Source organism: Diabrotica undecimpunctata, unplaced genomic scaffold, assembly GCF_040954645.1.
Source record: "Diabrotica undecimpunctata isolate CICGRU unplaced genomic scaffold, icDiaUnde3 ctg00000626.1, whole genome shotgun sequence".
Lineage (NCBI taxonomy): Eukaryota > Metazoa > Arthropoda > Insecta > Coleoptera > Chrysomelidae > Diabrotica > Diabrotica undecimpunctata.
The window spans coordinates 271418-293018 of NW_027311923.1; the positions used below are offsets into that span (position 1 = coordinate 271418).

Here is a 21601-nt window from a genome sequence, read left to right on the forward strand (position 1 = left end):
TTTTATGAACCGTGATAAAAGCAGGTGAGACTGAAACTAACACGGATCGAATTATGCTCCCAATTTTGATATTGCATTGCTGTGGTTCGCCTTCTGACGAAATAAAATGCAGTTATTCGTAAATAGCTTAACGTTGTTTAAAAAACTAAAAGATAAAAAAGAAAAAATATAGTAGACCTGCAACAAATATTTAATTTAAAATATCAGGTATTATCTTAATATAACTGAATCAAGTTATTAATATTACGTCAATAAGCAGATCTACTAAAGATTAAATTTTCCGCCTAAATATAATATTTTTATATTGGAGTTGGTAGTGATATGTTTGAATTTATAAGGTTTGTACAATTTATGCTACTATACTAATAATATCCAGCCTTATTTGAGTTCTTTTGTAAACTACGAGTAGTACATTGAATATGAATGTTGTTTCATTAAAATAAAAATCGGTTTGTCGATTTAATTTTTATATTTCTTCAGCTAGGATATTCTTCTGTCTTCGTCTTATTTATATTTTCGTGCATTTTTGTGTGCATTCTTCGTCTTATTTATATTTTCGTGCATTTTTGTGTGCATTTTCGTACAACTTTTTTCCAATTTGTTCGGTCTTCCATCAACCTAGGGTCAAATGGAATGTTCATTTTTCGAAGATCTGCTTGGATGTTATCTCTCCATCGCATTCTGGGACGTCCGAGTGTTCTTTTGCCTGTGGGAATCTCTTCCCATACCAGTTTTACAAGTCTATAGTTATGCAGTCTGTGCACGTGGCCTGCCCATCTTAGTCGCTGTGATTTAATTTCTTGGACAATATCGGCGTCATTGTAGAGTGCTTTTAATTCGATATTGGTTCTGATCTTATACTGGTGTGTGGTGATGTCATGGCGAGGAAGTATTTTTCGTTCAAAGCGTCTGAGCTTTTCTTCGTTTGCTTTGGTCATGGTCCACGTTTCGCATACGTATGTTATTACAAGTCTGACAAAGGATTTATAGATTTTGATCTTTGAACTTCTTGTAAGATTTTTTGATTTTATAAGCTTATCCAGTGCGAATAGACAGCGGTTTGCAGATTGGATTCTGTCTTTTATTTCTTCAGTAACATTGTTGTCAGCTGTGATTACGGCCCCAGATACTTAAAACGTTGTACTCTTTCAAAATTAAAGCTGTTGATCGTCACATTTTGTCCTATTCTGTCTCTTCGTGTCGTTCTATTTATACACATATATTTCGTCTTCTCTTCATTAATCTTCAGCCCTACTTCACTTGTTGCTCCTTCCACCTTGTTGAAGATGTCTTTCGTGGATAGGATGGAGTCTCTAACGAGATCTATGTCATCTGCATATGCGAGTAATAGCTTGGGACCTTGAACCGATAGCAATTCTGTTTTTATTTCGGTCGACCTCATGGCTTTCTCTAATACAAGGTTAAAAAGTAGTGGAGATAACGCATCACCCTGTTTGAGTCCACTGTTGATTTCAAAGCTGCCAGACAGTTTATTATTTACACGTACTTTAGATATTCTACCCTCCATACAGACTTTGGTCATCCGAATTAGTTTCTTTGGTATTGACAGCTCCGCCATGGCATTCCATACTTGGCTTCTTTTTACGCTATCATATCTCTGTCGAAAGTCTATGAAAAGATTGGGTATGGGTCTGTTATACTCCCAACCCTTTTCTAGAAGTTGTCTCAGCGCGAATAGTTGATCTATTATTGATCTGTTTGCATAAGGGATTAGTCTACTAAGAATGATGTTTGAGAGGGTTTTATATGCCGTGTTTAGGAGTGAAATTCCTCTATAATTCGCGCACTTTGTTTGGTCCCTTTTTTGTGGATGGGCACTATTATGTTTTCCTTCCATCGTGCTGGTATTCTTTCTTCTAACCATATGTGCGGAAGTTCTGCTGGTATATCGTCCGTACCCGGCGCTTTGTGATTTTTCAGCTTATTTAAGGCCTTTTGGGTTTCTTCAATGGAGGGATTTTTGACGGGCATGTCCGTTGTGATATAGATCTCTTCTTTGTGCTGTTCTTTCTGTATGATGTTTAGAAGGTCCCTAAAATACTCTTTTCATTCTTCAGTTACTTCTTTACCGTCGATTATCATACGGCCTTGATTGTCTCTCAGGGTATGGATGGAATTGGTTCTATGTCCTCTTTTCTCATAGGGAATTGCTTTATAGAATTCTCTGGAGCCTGGTTTGGGCCGGTCTCTCTCCATAGCTTCATATTTTTGTTGTTCATAGTTTCTTTTCTTTGTGCGTATTATTTTTCTTGTTTCTTTTCGGTAGTCGTCATATTCCTTTTTACTTTGGTCTGTTTGCAGTTATATCCAAGTCTTCCTTACTGTTTGTCTTTTTTCCAGCTGTTTCCGACATTCCTCGTCATACCATGTTTTTGCCCTCTTCTGCCTACTCCTTCCAAAGATCTTGTCCGCTGTCTTGGTTATTATTTCGGCAGTCGTTTCCCATAGCTGTTCTATATCATTGTATTCTCTTTCAGAGTTCAAGATTTGTTCAAGTTGTTCTCTATAGTTTTGTTGTTTCTCTGTATTGTGCATTTCCTCCATGTTCCATTGTGGGTTTATTGTTGTTTTATTGTATTGTATATTGTATAAGTAATGATCTGTGTCTCCGTCTATTCCTCTCAGGCTTCTTACGTCTATGATATTGTTTCCATGACGGGCATCTACAATGATGTGGTCAATTTGGTTGCGCGTTAAATGGTCGTTTGAGACTTAGGTTTGCTTATGTATGTCTTTATGCGGAAACATGGTTGACTTTATTATAGCATATTATTAGCTGCTGCAGTTTCTGTCTTAAGCCATTGTTGTTGGATATATTGTGGAGGCTGTGTTTACCTATTGTGGGGTATAAACTAGGCTCTTTGCCTATTTTAGCATTATAGTCCCCGCAGAGTATGCGCATATCTTGTTTGGGCATCGTATCTATCTCTCTTTCTAGGGCATCGTAGAAGTCATCCTTGATATCTTCATCCTTATCTTCCGTTGGTGCATGCGCAAAGATAATCGAAATTTTCGTGCATTGACTATCACTTAAATATTTCGGTATAATCACATTTCAATTACCTCCAAGCACTTCGCGTCGAGACACGATCGTCCTCAACTTATTTCTTCATTCGGTCTTATTTTTGGTAACTTTGTGCCAGTTTGGTCTAGTCTAGTCTAGGTCTAGAAAAAATACTAAAAATGAAAATAGTGGTAAATGGTATGATACATTATGTTTCTACTTCTTTCTTTTATTATTTTTTGGAATAGAGACCTTGCAAATTATTCTGAAAGCTTTCAACTTTTATCTTTGTGGTGTATTCTGCTTTTTTAATTGTATCAGATATACCTATGTGTTTTAATTCGGGTTTTTCAGAGTACATTCAAGAATTAAGAAAGTAACTTTCTGCTCAACTAAATAAAATCTACCGTATATTTGTGTTCTCTAGTATTTTAAAACCTATATTTGCATTGTTCTCTGTAAGGGGAAAAGATACTAATTTGTATTTTACGTGTGCTTAAAAAGTTTATCGGAAGATCTCCGTTTACATTTCTGATATTTTCAAAATATCTTTTTTTTATCCATGGTACTATGTCATCGCTAATACGGGCATTAAAATTATCCATAGTGATCATATATTCATTTTTGGAGTTATGGTTTTTTTGTTGATGTATTCCAGTTGCTTGTCGCCAATCTCAGATGATTAAGAAGATTGTTTTTGTAATTTAGAGGTATTCGTAGAAGCTTTCTCTTATATTGAGATCTCAGAGTTGTTTTTAGGTGAGTAGATCGCTCTCACATTCAGAGGTTTTATATTCGTATACTTGGTATATAAATTAGAAAATAACGTCCAATATTCTACAATAAAAAACAGTTCCCATATCTATCTTCTTGGGTGCATAATGTGAACACTGGAAAAAGTTCTCCCATTTTAACGTGTTTTATTGTCCTCGTGAATTAGTGTTGTCCTTCTCCTTCTGTTGTTAAGTGTTTTTTTTGGTTTTAAATTTAATGTTATAATCTTAAAGAAACGACCCAACGACAGAAAAATATTAATGTGTGCGTTTATATTTTATATTCTTAGTGCTATGCGACTATAGTTCCTAAAGTTGAAGATATTTACTTTGTATAAATAATTGATATTACGGGTTTGGTTTAAAGCAACTGTTGCTATTAACAAGTCCTCATAGACACTTCGTCTAAGTAATAGCAACCATAGTGGAGTCTTATGTGGCCTTGTGATAAATTCCTTTCAACTTAAACTTTATAGTTTTTTATTATCAAATATGTAACTCAAAGTTAATCAAACTACATTTTAAGGGTTTTTACCCACATATTTAGCGGCTTCAAACATGTACCAGAAAGCACTGATGATGGAATAGTTATTCCTAAAACGTTTTGTGATGTAGCTCGATAGGGTTTTTATTATTATACCTTTTATAAAGGAAATTTTTTATATAAAAATTTTTTGTTACAATTTATCTAGCTGATTTCTTGGATGCCAACTATGCAAATGATTCTTTAGATGGGACATTCTATACAGGGTTTTGTTTTATGCAATCTGGTTCAGCTATAGCTTAGGAGAGTAGAAAATAAAAACATGTTGCTCTATTGAGCATTGAATCTAAATATATGGGAATTACAGAAGCTTCAAGAGAAGCCATATATTGGAGAAACTTGTTTGTTGAGTTGATAGGAAATTTGTATTATATAGCACTATTCAATGATAATCAGAGTACGCAAAAGTCGGTAAACCCTACTTTTCACAAGAGATTCAAACATATCAATGTGCGATATCATTCCATTAGAGAAGCCATTGCTAAGAATTTAGTGAAAATTGAGTATTTGCAGACAACTGATATGCCCGCTTATATTGTGCTTGGAAGAAAAACACTTATTAACATCTGTTTTATTAAAAAATGATTTTCCTTTGTCGTTTATAAATATGTAATTTTCAAGACTAGACCGAATAGAATACAACAACTTAGAACTGAACAAAGGATTATCAGAAAAACTGAAAATGATAAGAAATAAATTCAACATTTCAACAACATTCAAAACAACAAACACATTGAGATTTATTTTATCTAAAACTAAGCCTAACAATGAACAAGAAAGAATGAAGAATTGTATTTATAGAATACCTTGTGAATGCGATCATTTTTATTTAGGTGAAACATCAAGACCATTCAATGTTAGAATAAGTGAACATCAATCTTTATTAAAAACAGAGAAATTGATAGATCTCGAATATGTAAACACGGATTGAAAAATGAATATAGGGTCTATTTGAACGATTTAAGTATAGTCCTAAAAGAAACAGATGATAAAAAGAGAAAAATCAAAGGAGCGGTTCTAATTATGGTAAATGAGACCAATTGCGTCGAAAATTCCTCGACAAAGTGCAATAGGATCTGGTTACCCATATTAAAAGAGGAAATCAATAAAAAGAAAATACCGCTCTAAGTAAGTCTCTCATCGTTTATGTTTTTAAATAACATACATCTACAATCAGAGTTTGGTGTTTGTTGAGAGTAAACTAAATGTAACAACAAATACATACCACGTCGGGATAGTCCCATAGATATTTTTCCTGGTTTTTTATCATGATTTACTATGGGATCACTAACATTAGAATTTTACTGTCAGCATTGCATGTGGTTGTCTTTTTAGAGGCAAATCACATGCTATAATTTTTTTTTCTGACAGGTATTCTATGTTAAAGTTGATTTCATGTAATCGAATGAACTATTTTCCAATAAAGTCGTCCCAGTAATAAAACTCAAAAATATTGACAATATAATTTTAAAGTCATCTACTTTAAAATGTATTTTATATGTCTGAATTGTCAATATGAATGGGTCAGATAAAATTAAATAAAATCATAGATATCGATCACAGTCTTATTAAATCTTGCCCAAGTATTTTCACTCTCAGAGCACCTTCAGGGGCATTTCGTAAAAAAAGTAGGCTATCCAGCACTTCGATGAATGTTATATACATTGAATAAATTTTGTTTAAATTTAGAAGCTACATTGTGGGTGACAGCAGGAGAGAGAAGTGATTCTCTCTCCGTGACGCCGTTTCAGAGGAGTATGGCAACTAACTCTGTGACACTAACATGGCTATTAAACAATAAGGGTCGGTGATAGAAGAGGAACATTAAGGGGTTGTATGTATTGTTTAATGACACATCATAAAAACTAAAAAAAAATGTTCATAATATGAAAAAAAAATGTTTGGGGTGAACCACCAGCACCTCCCCTTAGGGGTACGAGAAATATATTACGACCTATTTTCAAACCTACCGAATATATATGAAAAATTGCTTAAAAATCGGTCTAACCATTTCGGAGGAGTATGGCACTATTAACTCTATGACACTAATATGGCAATTAAAAAAAAACTGTTAGTAATAGAGGGGTGAAAATTAAGGGCTGTATGTATTTTTTAATGCCACAACACAAAAACATAAAAAGAAAATGTTTTGTTTAAAAAATAAGAAAATCTTTAAGGTAAATCACTCTTATCCGTTACGGGAATGAGAAATAGATAAAAATTTATTTTCAGACCTACAGAATACACAATTTCTTACCAATCGGTTCAGCCATTTCGGCTATTACGCTAATAGGTCTTTTAAAAAAAGGGGTTAGTAATAGAGGGGTGAAAATTAAGGGCTGTGTGTATTTTTTAATGTCACATCATAAAGACATAAAAATAAAAAAAATTGTTTAAAAAACAAAAAAAATGTTGGGGTGAATTACCTTTACCCCTTAGGGGTATGAAAAATAGATAACAACCTAGTCTCAGACCTACAGATTACACACGTAAAATTTCATAAAAATCGGTCCAGCCGTTTCGAAGAAGGAAGGTTTCACATAGCAACAACATGTGGTGTTCCCAAGACTTCGGTGATCGAACGAGAACCGGTATATTCAGTGCGGTATGGCTGTTGCCCAATTTATGCTATGAATACTGACATTTATTTTGTTCACCCTAGCTTTCTTTGTTATTCATAGTATGGCGCCATCTATTAGTTATATTGCGATTTAAAATGAGAGAAAAAAGTCTTTCCATACAATTTTTTTTAATTATCTTTTACGTAGGTAAACTTTCTTCTGATAATAACAAACACAATAAAAAAAGAATTATCTAATTTGGTGCAGTCGTTAAGTGGTGCCCGTACAAAGATTTCGTCGATTCATTTTTATTAATATAGATTATAACTGTAACTGTACTATATTTTATTATTTTGATTCCTTTTATAATTCAAATAAAATATTCTTAATTCTATCATGATAACTAATTCGAATTTGAATATTCATCAATAATTTTAATAAAAATCAATACTACTTTTCTTATTAGAAATTGTAATCAAAAGATTAATTATGTATTTTCACAGTCCATTACTTAAGTAGAGCCTTGTCCTTTTTTCTAATTAGCTCTTTTTGTTATACAATTAAGTAAGCAATTATTTACATTCATATCTTTTTTGGTATCATTAGATGAATGATTTGCGTCGTATATTTGATTGTATTCTCGTGATATACATTCAACTTATACGTTGAATACAACAGCTTTGGATTTATCGTTGTAAAATACTGAATAAAGTAAGTTACTGCTAGTTTTTTCTGGTAGTATATTATTTTTTATTAGGTATTTAAGTTCGTTTGGATACACCACGATTATTTTGATTAATTTTAACACATATTGTGTGTATTGTTTTATTTATTGTAGTACATATACTAAGTGACATTAAAAGTGTTACACCCAGAAGGAATAATTACGTACCTACTTAATTTTTTGACAACAGAATGACTATATTTAAAACATGCTATGATAACAATACCAATGGTTTATCTTTTCTACTTTTTGTAAAAATAAAGTTTTGTCTTTAAATTTTTTTGTGAAGAGACCGATTTGTGAAAACCGGTTCGTATAGAAATTTTTAGTTATTATTCCTCAGTCTAATTGTATTCAGTGTAAGAAAATGCCACGAGTTCGAAGATACCAAAATTACCACATGTTAGCGATTTTGACAGGGGTGGAATTATTGCGTATAGAGATATGGGTTTGTCCCTATATGGGTTGTTCAGACCAACTGGTCAACCGAAGCGTACCACAGAGCGTCAAGATAGGCGCTTTAGATTACTGCCTCTGCGAGACCGTTTTGCTACTACGCGTCAAATTGCTGACCAATCGTTTGGAGTAGTAGGTAGACCTGTTACTATGCGTACACTATACCGTCGCATTCGAGCCTTTGGACTGGTTTCATTCCGCCCACGACTACTGCTTCCTTTGAATGCGGACCACCGGCATTAACGTTTGAATTGGTGCAGAGATATGATGGGAAGGAGACTGTCTACTTTGCACCATCCTTCACAGACTCTGGCACAGTTAATACATGAAGTTCAAGTTGCTTGGAATGAGATGCAACAAGCAGACATCGATCATCTCATTTTGTCAATACCTAGAAGTATACAGGAGTGTATTCAGCTACGGGGTCGCCAAACACATTAGTAATTATTTTTTGATTACTTCTTAATAAAAATTCTTGACAATATTATCGTTTCATTCTTGATGTTATTCCTTCTGGATGTAAACCTTCTAATGCCACTGAGTATATTTACATTCGTCAATTTAGTTTTCTTTGACATCGATTTCTGACATGAAACTCGAAAAATTATTAAAATGTTTATTGCAAAAATTTTGTTTACTATAAATAAATTATATACTAAAAGGTCTTGTCCGGGAATAATAATCTGTATTATATTTCGCATAAAAAATACATAAACGTAGTAACCACTAAATAGACAATGGCAAAACCAAATTATAAAAATAAGATGATACAGCAGGCCAACGCGAAGCTTCATACTATGTTTTTTGTATTTTTAAAATTTAAATGATATTTTTGAAATTGAATAAAGCAATTTTATTATTTATTCATGATTTATATTTTAAACAAATTGTGGTATATTAAAAAAATTCAATAAATTATTGTTTGTCCCTAACGCCACCTGTTAACGTATTAACAAAGCATGCGTTGTTTACTTCTGACATACCTGTCAAGTACAGACGAAATAATAAATTAATAATAACATATAAATAAATATCATTTGATAGTAAATTATAATAAATAAATAAATAAAATAAATTATATAAACTAAATAAGATGTTTAAAAATGATAATTGTAATTACTTATATGAAATTATTTTATAACTGGAAGTGCCATAGAAATTTTAACAGAGTATTCAATATTATTATTAATTGGATATTTATGACTTTTATATTTTGAAAATCGTTACGAATCGAATCTTTTAATGAAATATATTCTAGATTTTTACTTCTCATTTAAAATATGTATTTTGATAGTTATTTTTCATGCAGTTTTTAATTTAAACCTACTTAGAATAAATAAATAATAACTAGAAACGAATTGATCGAGAGTTGTAAATCGATGTGAAGATCCGCTATTTCGTGACGCTACCCGTGACGCCTTCTCGTAGCGCTAGTTCCGTGACACTTGCCTCAGCATTTTACTATAGAGGAAAAAGCAATACAGAACAAATAAACAGCAATATAAAGAAGCTTAAATTTTTTTATTGTTGCATTGCATATTTACAATCTACTCTATACACAGAGTAATAAGTAAATAGTCTGTAAGTAAATTAACGCGAGTTAGGTACCGTCCAGTGACGGTTTTCTAAGTATTATTGCGGTAGATCTTCTGGCCATACCCTCTTCAATCTTCTTTCAGCAAGTGGTTGGGTGAATAAATTATTTATCAGTTAATTGTTGTGATCAGTGGTACGATTTTTATATTATATTGAATGATTCTTTATTATGTTCTTAAGTAGTGGGATGTTCAGATCATTGTGAAGTGTTTGGTTGGATACATACAATGGAGTTTTACTTATCATACGGAGTATTTTGAATTGAAACTCTTAAAGTATCTTCCTATTTGAAGGTTTACTGCAGCCCCATAATTCTATTCCATATGCTCAAACTGGTATGAGTATAGCTTTGTACAAAAGCAGTTTATTTTCAAGAGATAACTGAGACCTTTTGTTAAATAGCCAGTTCATACTTTTTAGTTTAAGATCTAGTTGTTTCCGTTTATGCGTTTTCCATGTAAGTTTTTCATCCAGATGCAGTCCCAAGTATTTGACAACTGGTTTTAGGGGAACGGGAGTAGTATTAACAGAAACTTGTGGATAAACTCCTTTTATCCTATGACGGTCGATATGCAATTAAGATATGATCAGTGGGCCTCAAACAGTGGGGCGTTAATATTTAATTCCGATCGCTTGAAAAGTAAAAATATTTAATTTCCAGTATTTTATGTTCAGTATCTAATATTGGATTTTACTGTATCAAAGGCAAATAAAATGAATATTATATGTATATACAGGGCGTGTTACACAGGGCGTGTGACGAAATTATTTGTCGACATCAAATGTTCATCAAGTCTCTATTTTGCGTAGAGTGAATTTAATTTAATTAAATATAACCTTGAAACAAATTGGCACTAAATCACTTCCGAGTTTTCAGCAAAACAAAATGTTTAAACACGTATAGTCCAATAATTAATACCAAAGCTATTGAGAGTATGCAGTCCAGTAATTAGACCGACGGTACTTTATCGTTAACTAAAATACACCACAAAGTCAGAATTGAATTTCCGAAACACTTTTTTGTTACTTCTTTTTAGCAAACGATTTGCCCTATTCACTGTCTGATATTTCACTATCAGAGTCGTCACTATCTGAATTGTCTATCTGAATAATTAGAGCCGGACCTCATCTATAACTCGCTCGGTTTGAAAAGACTAAACGATTAATTATGTCTTCCGTTTGTCTAATACAATTTTGCCATTGTTCTGCCTTTATTTCTTCTAGCAATTCTTTCCGTAAACTAAGAACGCTAGCGTCATCTGTTGTTTTGGATGCATATTAATCATAAAAATTTTTGGCTATACCCCAAACAAACTCAATTGCATTATAGTGGCAATGGTAGGGTGGAAGTCGAAGAACTTCATGGCCATATTAAGAGCCATTTGGTCAGTAACAAATTTCTTTTGAATTTTGTGATCTCCACATCTTTGAAGTAAATCGACCTATATAAAAACTTTTAAAAATATGTCACTGTGATAAATGTTCTTTTCTGTCAACCACAACTTTATTTCTTCTTTTATCCAGCTGCCTCAAGGAAATCTCTCTTCTACTCTTGAGTTGTAGGATGCTTTATCCAATTATTATGGATGGTCGCTCCAATTTTTTTAACAAATTTTCTTCAAACCATTCTTCAAAAATATTTGCATCCATATTTCCATGGTAATCACCTGTATTCTTTGTGGACGAAAAACTTAAACTAGCGTCAGGAATAAAACCCTCATTATTTACAGCATGAAGTATAATGGAGCGTTTACCATTACCGCAAGGACTAGAAGAATAACATTTCGTGGTACCATCTTGCCAGGATGATTTTGACATATTTCCTTTAGCGAAAATCCAAGTTTCATCTAAAAATTCCAACTTCCCTCGGACTATCAGACTATTGTTCATGTATTTTTTTTTTAAATGCCACCGTTTTGAAACAGCATTAGAGAGTTCACAGAATACATGTCTATTATTTGTATTTTTATATCGAAAACCTAAATGTTTCAGCACTCTCCACAAACGTGTTAAACTAATATCACACAGTTCCTTGTCTTTTATTTTTTGTAACACAGCACTAACTGTTACATGTTCTTTGGCTTTATACATATTATATATTATAATATTTTTAATTGCAAGTTTAATTGACTGGTGCAAATCTAAAGTTTTTGGATGTCCACGATTTTTCTTGCTTACTTTATTTATTTCATCCTTACTCATGTTATTATTTCTTCGGAATGTCCTCTCTGAGATGCCGCAAGCATCGCATGTGCGTTTCTGAACTGCCATAACAGATGCCAATGGACCCATATTATTTTTTCCAAATTGAAATAACTTTCGACTTTTAGAACTAAACGCGGTTCTTCTGGAGATAACACTCTACGTTTCGACTGTATTTTATTTTCTTCCAAATTATCATTTTGCTTTAAAGTACCGCTTCACTACACTACTATAAAAAATAGGTACTTATATACAACTACTACACCCTAAAAAGGACCAGGGTTGTACAACAAACGAAACAATCGAACACAAATTATTTAACAGCCAATGCTAAACAATCATAAACACTGCATTGATTGTGATTGCAAAAACCGTTCGCATGCTTTAAATAAGATTTTTGCTGATTATGTATTTTGTTAAATTATTAAATATCACCAATACAACCCACGACCATCAATTAATTTTTAACGATAAACATAGGCGAAATAAGATGACGTTTGAATTTAATCTACTTTGTAGATGACAGTGTCGATAACAGAAAGATATTTTTAAACAGCATGAATCATTTTTCAATGATTGTGTGGAAAAACGAAGAATGGCAGTAGAACAAGACATACTCAGCTACATCGAAGAAAAACGTTTAATTTGGTATGGGCATGTGAGAAGAACAGATCATACAAGGTGGATAGCAAAGATTTCGGATTGAAGCCCAATAGGAAGGAGGAAAAGAGGTAGACGAGACCTTAGAGATGAAGAATGGCAGAACAGAAAGGACTGGAGACGTTGGCTGAAAGAAGGAAGGCGGCGACAGCTGTAAAAATCCTTATATAGATAGATAGATAGATTACTAAACAAATTTTGAAAGTGTGTATAAAGGAGATTACAATTATTATGACACATGGCATTTACTCCTTAGTTTTCAAATAATATGTTCTTGTAAAGGCATAACTTTGATTATTGGGTAAACCTACATTATATGATACGTCAGAAGAAATTAAAAAAAAAATTAACATGTAATAAATTCACTGTTTAAATAAATATTCCGTACTCGTACTATTACAATAAAATATTAAAACCAATAAACGATAACTTGTTAAGCAGTGCTGATTGAAACAACAGAGCAGTAAAATATTATTCATAAAGGTAGTGTAATGTATATCGCCGCTTATCTGGTCCGCTAGTAATAAAGTTACCAGCATTTAATTGTAAAGCGGTCTTCTTAGGTAAAAAATATTATATCTAGATTTTCTTGTTGTAAAAGTAGTTTGTACTGATTTGCTGGCATTAACATTGATCTTCCATCGCTTAAGATAGTTTTGTGATACTACATTCGGGTCGATATCCAATGCCAAGATTTCCGCATCATCGTCAAAAGTAGCTAAGAAGGTATCATTGCTAATTGGAACGTCTGCTGTAAAATCAGATACAGAAATGAACATAAAACACTACCCTGAGTTGCCAGTAGTTGTATGACGTGGTAATTTGAGTATCTGTCTTCAATTTTGACTTGGAAGTAACGGTCACTAAGATACGATTTTAGTATAGAGTATAGTTGGTCAGTTTAGTGTAATTTCAGTTTGTAGAGGAGACTATGTCAAATGCCTGTTGTATATCGAGAAATATTCCAGCGCAAACGTTTTCTCTTCGAGCAAATTTCCATTGTATTGGAAAATAGCGAAGACGTAGTATGCTGTTGTATATTATTATTAATAACACCACTGCTTTTCTCGGTAGCTTCTGAAGTAATTTTCCTTTTATCAAATCATAGCCAGGAGCTTTCTAAGGATTTAGCATTTTTATTTGTTGTCGAACCTCTGTCGAAGTAAATGTTGTCAGAGATAGTTGGCATGGAGTTTCGAGGTGCATTCTTATATCATTATCTTTATCCTTATTAGTATCTGGTGCTGAGAATACAGTTGCTGTTTCTGTGTTTGTGCGGAACCAGGTCATATCTGTTTGTCTCAAAGGTGAATTTGTTATTGTCGGTCGTTTAAATTATTTTGTAGCCTTCCATATAGGTGGTGGTGTCTTCATGTGATAATTACGAACCATAAAATTGGAAAAGGTCGTTTTTTTTCTTCATGTAATGCTCTATTTAGTCTATGACTTATCCTGTTTAGGTACGTTTTATTTAGTGGATTTCTCGTTTGTTGCCATACGCCTCGAGCTCTTCTTTTTTCTGCTACAAGTTCTCTTATATGAAGGGGGATATTATGGTTTTCTTGTACACTTCTTTGGAGCTTTGGAGTTACTTCCCATCCTATTGTTTATAAAACCGTTGTTCAGTAGTCACTGCTTTCTCTATATATTGGTTTTCTTTTTATCCTAATATCTAGTCTAATCGTTATATTTACCGAATTTTTGAAAACATTCCAGTTTGTTTCTTTAGTTGTGAGTTTGGATGGTGGTGTTCTCCATATTCCTAAAGTTATTATTATTGTGCTGTGCTGAGTAGATGACCCGATACAGGAAAACTAGGAATTGATGAATATGGTATCTACTTCTCTAAAGGAGAAAATAACTGTCCTCAACAATATAACATCGCATTTATCATACACAAAAACATTGTGTATGAATATATTCTCTAGAAAACTTCACCCTTCACCCTTTACTTCGAAAGGATAGCGCTACTACAACTTTAATGTAAAAACACTATACTCAATATAATACATGTACATGAGGTAGAAGAATTTTATGCAAGAATAACGGACATCACAAAAAGCCTCAAACAATACTAGGCGACTTTAATGCAAAAATCGACAAAGGAAAAATAGCTGATGTCACTGGAGGATACGGATTAGGTACACGCAATGACAGAGGGGATCGTCTTATACAATTTTGCCAAGAAGAAGGGTATGTAGTATGAAACAACTGGTTTAAACTACCTTCTAGGCGAATTTATACATGAAAATCCCCTCAAGACAATAATCAAAATATTATAAGAAATCAAATTGATTTTGCTTTGATTAATCATAAATTTATATCAAGTATCCAGAGTGTAAAAACCTACCCAGGTATGGAAGTAGCATCAGACCACAATCCAGTCGTTATAAATCTCAAAAACTAAAAACAATACGCCAAAAAAACCAAAACGGGCAATATTAAAATAAAAAAGAGGTTAATCTTTGTATATGGGTATATTTTATAAAAACCCTTAAAAGGGCTTCGAAAGTTAGAAACACGAACGTTTTCGGAACAACAGTTCCATCATCAGGTTAAAATACAGGTTACCATGCCTGAGCCACCAAAATATTTGGGTAAAAACCCTTTAAAATATATTATGTTACCAAAGATTGTACATGATGTTGATAATGTTATTTGATGTTTAATATTTTAATTAAATTTTACTTCAAAATATTAATTAAAATATTAAACATCAAATAACATTATCAACATCATGTACAATCTTTGGTAACATAATACATTTTAAAGGGTTTTTACCCAAATATTTTGGTGGCTGAGGCATGGTAACCTGTATTTTAACCTGATGATGGAACTGTTGTTCCGAAAACGTTCGTGTTTTTAATGTAGCCCTTGTAAGGGGTTTTATATAAAATATACCCATATACAAAGATTAACCTCTTTTTGTGATACGTGGTATACAGCCAGCTGCAGGAATTATTTTCCTTGTGGATTTTAATATTAAAATACTTCGAAACGAAGCTAATAAAGCAAAGGTATCAAGCAAATCTAATGAAGACCTGAAAAAACAATCATAACAGGAGACGAAGAAACCGAAAATATATGACAAACCATTAAAAAAGACCTTAGAAAAAAGTACAAATAAAGGAACTTAAGAATACGAAAAATAAAAACCTGAAAAATTTATGAAAATCAAAAAATAAAAAGAAAAGTGGATAAATAAAAGGTGTGACGAAATAGAAAACCTAGACAACAAACATATACATTCAGTCTCTGCAAACAATTAAAGGAAACCTCCAATAATAACAAGAAACATAATATTCCCACTATAGTTGACAACAAAGGAAGAATAATTATAGAAAGAAGCGAACAAATTAAAGTCTGGGAGAAATTTAGCGAAAAATCCTTTGCGGGTGGCAGACCTGAATTGCAACAGACGTCGACGTGGGAAATAGAAAGACCCTAATCCAAGACATAGAGGTAAAACATGCGATACAATGTGCAAAGAATTGAAAAGCTTTTGGACCAGACGAAATAGAAATATATGCATTAAAACCAATAGATGATAACAACCTAAAACTACTTACAGATATTTTTAACATCATATATGAAAGTGGCGTAATACCAAGAACTCAGAATTCATAGCTATACCAAAGAATTCTAGTTTCCGCAAATGCGACGAATTTAGGTTCATTAGCTTAGTGAGTCACTTAATAAAAATGTTCTTAAAGATCATACAGAACCGAAATTATAAAAAATGTGAAATCGACATGAGTGACTCTCAGTTCGGATTTAGAAAGGCCTTGGGAACAAGAGAGGCGCTGTTTGCGACTCAAACACCCATTTAAAAATGCTACGATCGCCATAAAAAAGTATATCTCTGTTTCATCGACTATCTTCTCTTCTTCACGTGCCATCTCCGCGACGGAGGTTGGCAATCATCATGGCTATTCTGATCTTAGATGCTGCTGCTCTGAATAGTTCAATTGATGTGCATCCGTACCATTCCCTCAAGTTACGCAACCATGAGATTCTTCTTCTTCCTACACTTCTCTTGCCCTGGATTTTCCCTTGTATAATCAATTGAAGTAGGTTGTATCTCTCATTACGCATAACATGCCCCAGGTATTGCAGCTTTCGTGTCTTGATGGTTTCCAATACTTCCATTCTTTTGTTGATTCTTCTCATGACTTCGTTGTTTGTTACATGCTCGGTCCATGATATCTTCAAGATTCTTCTATACACCCACATTTCAAATGCTTCCAACTTTTTAGCAGTCGACGCGTTAAGTGTCCATGCTTCTATCCCATAAAGCAGAGTCGAGAAAATATAGCACCTTGCCAGCCTAACTCTCAAGTCCAATTTCAGTTCTCTTGCACAAAGTACCTTTCTCATTTTATTGAAGTTTGTACGTGCTTTCTCTATTCGAACTTTGATTTCTTTGGAGTAATCGTTTGTGTGATTAATTATTGTGCCAAGATAGTGGTAGTTTTCAACTTGTTCTAAAGCACTACCGTTAATTGTCAGGCTTTCACCATTATTTTGGGTTTTTGATATCCTCATAAATTTGGTTTTCTTGGTGTTTATTGATAATCCATATTCCTCTCCATACTCAACTATCTTGTTCATTAGCTTTTGGAGGTCTCGGAGGTTGTCTGTTATAATGATAGTATCGTCCGCATATCTAATGTTGTTAATTGGTGTTCCGTTGACCTTGATTCCCGCTGTTTCTCCCTCAAGAGCTCTTTTCATAATTTCTTCAGAGTATGCATTGAATAGTAGTGGTGACAATACACACCCCTGTCGCACTCCTCTTTTAACTTCGAACTCTTCTGATGTGTGTTCATTAATGCGTACGTGTGCCTGCTGTTTATAATATAGATTTGTTATAATTCGAAGGTCATTGTGTTGTATTTGTTTTGCTTTGAGGATGTCCATTAGCTCTTTGTGGCGGACTTTGTCGAAAGCTTTGTTGTAGTCTATGAAACAGACGTACATATCTTGGTTCACATCCAAGCATCTCTGGATTAGTACGTTGAATGCAAATAGAGCTTCACGGGTACCTACGCCATTACGAAATCCAAATTGAGTTTCTTCAATATCCATATCAAGTGTTTTGTAAATGCGTTTATGAATGATCTTTAAAAACAATTTAAGTGTGTGAGACATCAGGCTTATGGTACGGTGGTCGGTGCATTCTCTAGCATTTTTCTTTTTTGGGAGACAAATGAATGTTGAGGTCAACCATTCGTTGGGTATGTCACCCGATTGATAAATTTTATTAAAAAGCTTTAAGAGGGCATCAATGTACTCATAAACGCAATGTACGACATCAATGTACTCATAAATTTTAAGGATATCAATAGGCAGTTGATCTGGCCCCGGGCTTTTTTCATTTCTGGTGTTCTTTAGTGCATACATTATTTCTTCCTTTGTAATTTCTGCACTTGTTTCTCTGTCCTCAAAAGACAAGTCTTGTGGGTTTCCTCTTTCGTCGTCGAAGAGCTCGACTATCAGAGTTAGTTATTAAACAGAGTTAATAATGCAAGTGAAACAATGTAACTGACAATAAATTTTCGAAAAACTAAAGTAATGTTGATTAGCAAAACCGGTGAAAATTCTCGCGTTGACCTGAACAACAATCAATTAGAGCAAGTGGGATCCAGGTATAGAAATAAAAATACGAATAGAACAGGCTAGGAACATGTACAATAAATGAAAGCAAATTACCTATAACAAAAAACTAAGCTTAGACATCCGAAATAGAGTTATTAACTGCTACGTTTGGCCAGTCCTTCTGTATGGAGTTGAAGCCTAGACATTAAAATTAAATACCATGAGACGGCTAGAAGCTTTTGAAATGTGACTTTGTCGCAAAATGCTCAGAATATCATGGACACAACACATTACGAATCGAACAGTATTAAATACAATGAATACAGAGTTAGAACTTAAAACAACGATTAGGAAAATAAAGACATTGTACCTAGGCCACATAATTAATATATTATACTACGATTAATAATTAAAGAAAAGATAAAGGGCTGAATAGGAGTAGGCCGAAGAGTCATGTCATGGCTTCGCAATATCAGAACTTGGACGGACATGATCGTTTAACAATTACTAAGAGTCGCGCAGAATAGTGAACATTTTGATGTAGAATCTTCAGTAATGGAGTGCACCAAGAAGAAGAAAACTTTTTCATGTCTAACATGGTCAGTCCATGTAATTTTTAGAATCCGGCGAAATATCCACTACTCAAAATTTTCCAATCGTCGTACCGAGCTAATTGTCAACAATTTTTCCATGCCATATAGTAGCAGTCTTAATTTCAATTACGTTTGTATCTGCTGCTTATTAAACTCGGCTTTTTTTGGCGATTGTAGTAACTCTGGCGGACTAAGTGACAAGATACTTTTTTCAGGTTTTGGTGATGAAATTATTGGGATTTTTCCATAAGGTTTTCTTGTATTTTCAAGTAAAAGACAAACCTAGTCCGAGATTTGGTTCAACTAAACTGACTACCAACATAATGGATCTAATAAGCTGCCAGTTTAATCAAATACTGAAGTATGTAAAAGAGTGTAAATGTTACAATATTTATTATATATTTAAATTGTATCCATCCATCATGGATACTGACGTCCCTTAACAAACCTCTCCATTCATTATTGAGCAAGTGTCAAGGAGATTTCTTGCTTCCTCATCCACATCATCGTCCCACCGTTTTATCGATCTCTCAATAGGTCTCTCCGCCTGCATTCTTGCATTTGACAGTTTTTTTGGAAGCCTTTTTTCTCCTATTCTAAAAACATGACCTGCCCATAGAAAGGTACCAAAAGAAGAAGAAGAAGATTTACAGTCACTTCGGTCGGATTATGGTCTTTTAGATTCATGTCTCAGTTCTTTGATGTACGTCTTGTAGTTTAAATATTGGTTCATAGCAAAGCATGCCATATTGGCTAGGATGATTCTTCTGCTAAGCTCATCTGTGTTGTCCTTTGTTATGTTGACTCCTAAATAGATATAGCTATCTGCTTTTTCTAAGTTGTCAACTGTCATGTAGGGTCGTGTTGCTCTCTCCAATCGATTGTATTAAGATTTTAGTCTTTGTTATGTTTATTAACAGACCTATAGCATTTTTCACATAAAAATGCTTGCATGTCATTCAAGATTTACGACGTCAGAACCCCACAGCATTGCCAAAACATCAGAATAGTTAGTAAGTGAGGAATTTTTAAAATGTCAACTATTTGTCAAACTATTATATTAACAGCAAATACACTTAGTTTTAAGACTACTGCAATACACTAAAATACATAAGAAAACATTTTAATACAAAAATTATATATTCTAAATTTTAAACTTACCTCTTTTAGGGCTGTATTAGTCTAAATTTAATATGTATTTATAAATACAATTTATTAATATATATTATATTATGACCAAATTGTGTAAGAAATCAAAACATAAACAAAATATTCTTACTCTAAAAAAGCGGCAACACTTTATACACTTTTACCACACGCTAAACAGTCAATAAAATTTGAAATATTCCGGTATCAGTTGCGTACAATTATCTAATCTATTTAATTAAAATTATTATTTTGTGCAATATTAGACTTGAAGAGTTATTTCATAAAATTTATATTATTAATAATAACAAATGTTTTTGGTTATTTACTCAATATAATTCTAAAATTTTTAATATAATGATGATTACATTTTTCTGATGATTACAGCATGTTGACGCCTATGAAAGATCGAGCAGTTCCGTATTTTCTGACGTCTTTTGACTACATATTCCAGTGTTTATTTAAGCTGTTTTGGTGCCAGCCCATCGCCCTGTTTTAATCCTTGTTTTATTTAAAATTGATCTGTAATCGTCTGTCTGATCGTTGTATCTGTACCTGAGCCACTGGGTCCATCATTGTTACTCGGATGAGTCTAACTAGTTCGGATGTTATTTTAAATTTAAAGTCGACCAAAATATTATAGATACATGTCATGTTCCCAGGCTTTGCTTAAAACTCGCTTAACCATGAATATTTAATCGATGGTAAATTTTTCTTGTCTAAATCCTGTCTAATATTTTTCGATGATCTTCTCTGCGAGGGTTGTGTCTATAGTCAAGATTTTATATCCACAACACAACACAGAGATTCCTCTATAGTTTTGACAGAGAATTTTGTCGCCTTTTTATGAACCGGGTAGATGATATTCTATCTACTCCTTTGGCATTTTCTCTTATATTCACATTCTATGTAAGATCTCGTATATCTTTTTACTTATTTTCCTTCCTCCCGTCTTGAACCAAATTCTACTTGCGGGTATTCTATCACAACCAGGACCAGGGTTCTTTTTATTTTTCTGCAGTTTAATGGCCCTTTCAACCTCTTCTGTCGTGGTGGTTTTGTTGTCTGATTCCCGTCATTTTTTGCTTCTCTCTATTCGTCTTTTGTTTTCAAATACTATTTTGCTTTTTCTAGTTAGTCTAGTCAAACATATTGCATGCACTTAATTTTGTTCCTCATAGAATTTCTTTTCTAGGTTGATTCTCCTTTGCCTGTCTGTTAATCCTACATCTGATATGTACCTGAACTATTAGTAAGTATTCTGAGCCGCAGCATGCTCCTCCTCTACTTTTTACATCCAATATGCTTGTTGCTGATCGCTTTTCTATCAAGACGTGGTCTATTTTGTTCACAACATTTTCTTTAGGGAATATCCAGGTGTCTTTGTGTAGTAGGTTGTCTGACCCGCAACATGCTTCTCGTCTACTTTTTATGTTAATATTACATTATTTTACCACCTCCTCTTTTTATACTTATTTTATCCGACAGTTCTTGTTTAACTTTTATTCTTGCCACTTGACGCCAGTCTAGATTTGTAATTATTCAAAGTTTATATATTTGTAATTATTCAAATATTTGTAAATCTTTATCATCTAATCCAGCTGCTTTCAATATTTCTAGCATTTTTTTAAGTCGGACCTAGCCAAAAGTTTTTCAAAATCGATTGCACAGATTTATACATTTTGATTTATATCTCTGCATCTCTGGATCAGAACATGGATAC

The 21601-nt window shown here is 33.2% G+C and overlaps 1 protein-coding gene across 2 annotated transcripts in view; it reads left to right on the forward strand.

The window, feature by feature from the left end:
- Nucleotides 1-264: 264 nt before the first annotated feature.
- LOC140431296 (excitatory amino acid transporter-like) overlaps nucleotides 265-21601 on the forward strand; it is an 86718-nt gene continuing 65381 nt past the window's right edge. For both annotated transcript variants that reach the window (XM_072519230.1, XM_072519229.1), the window contains exon 1: nucleotides 265-338. The gene's annotated coding sequence lies outside the window, so the exon portion shown is untranslated. The remainder of the gene's footprint in view (nucleotides 339-21601) is intronic.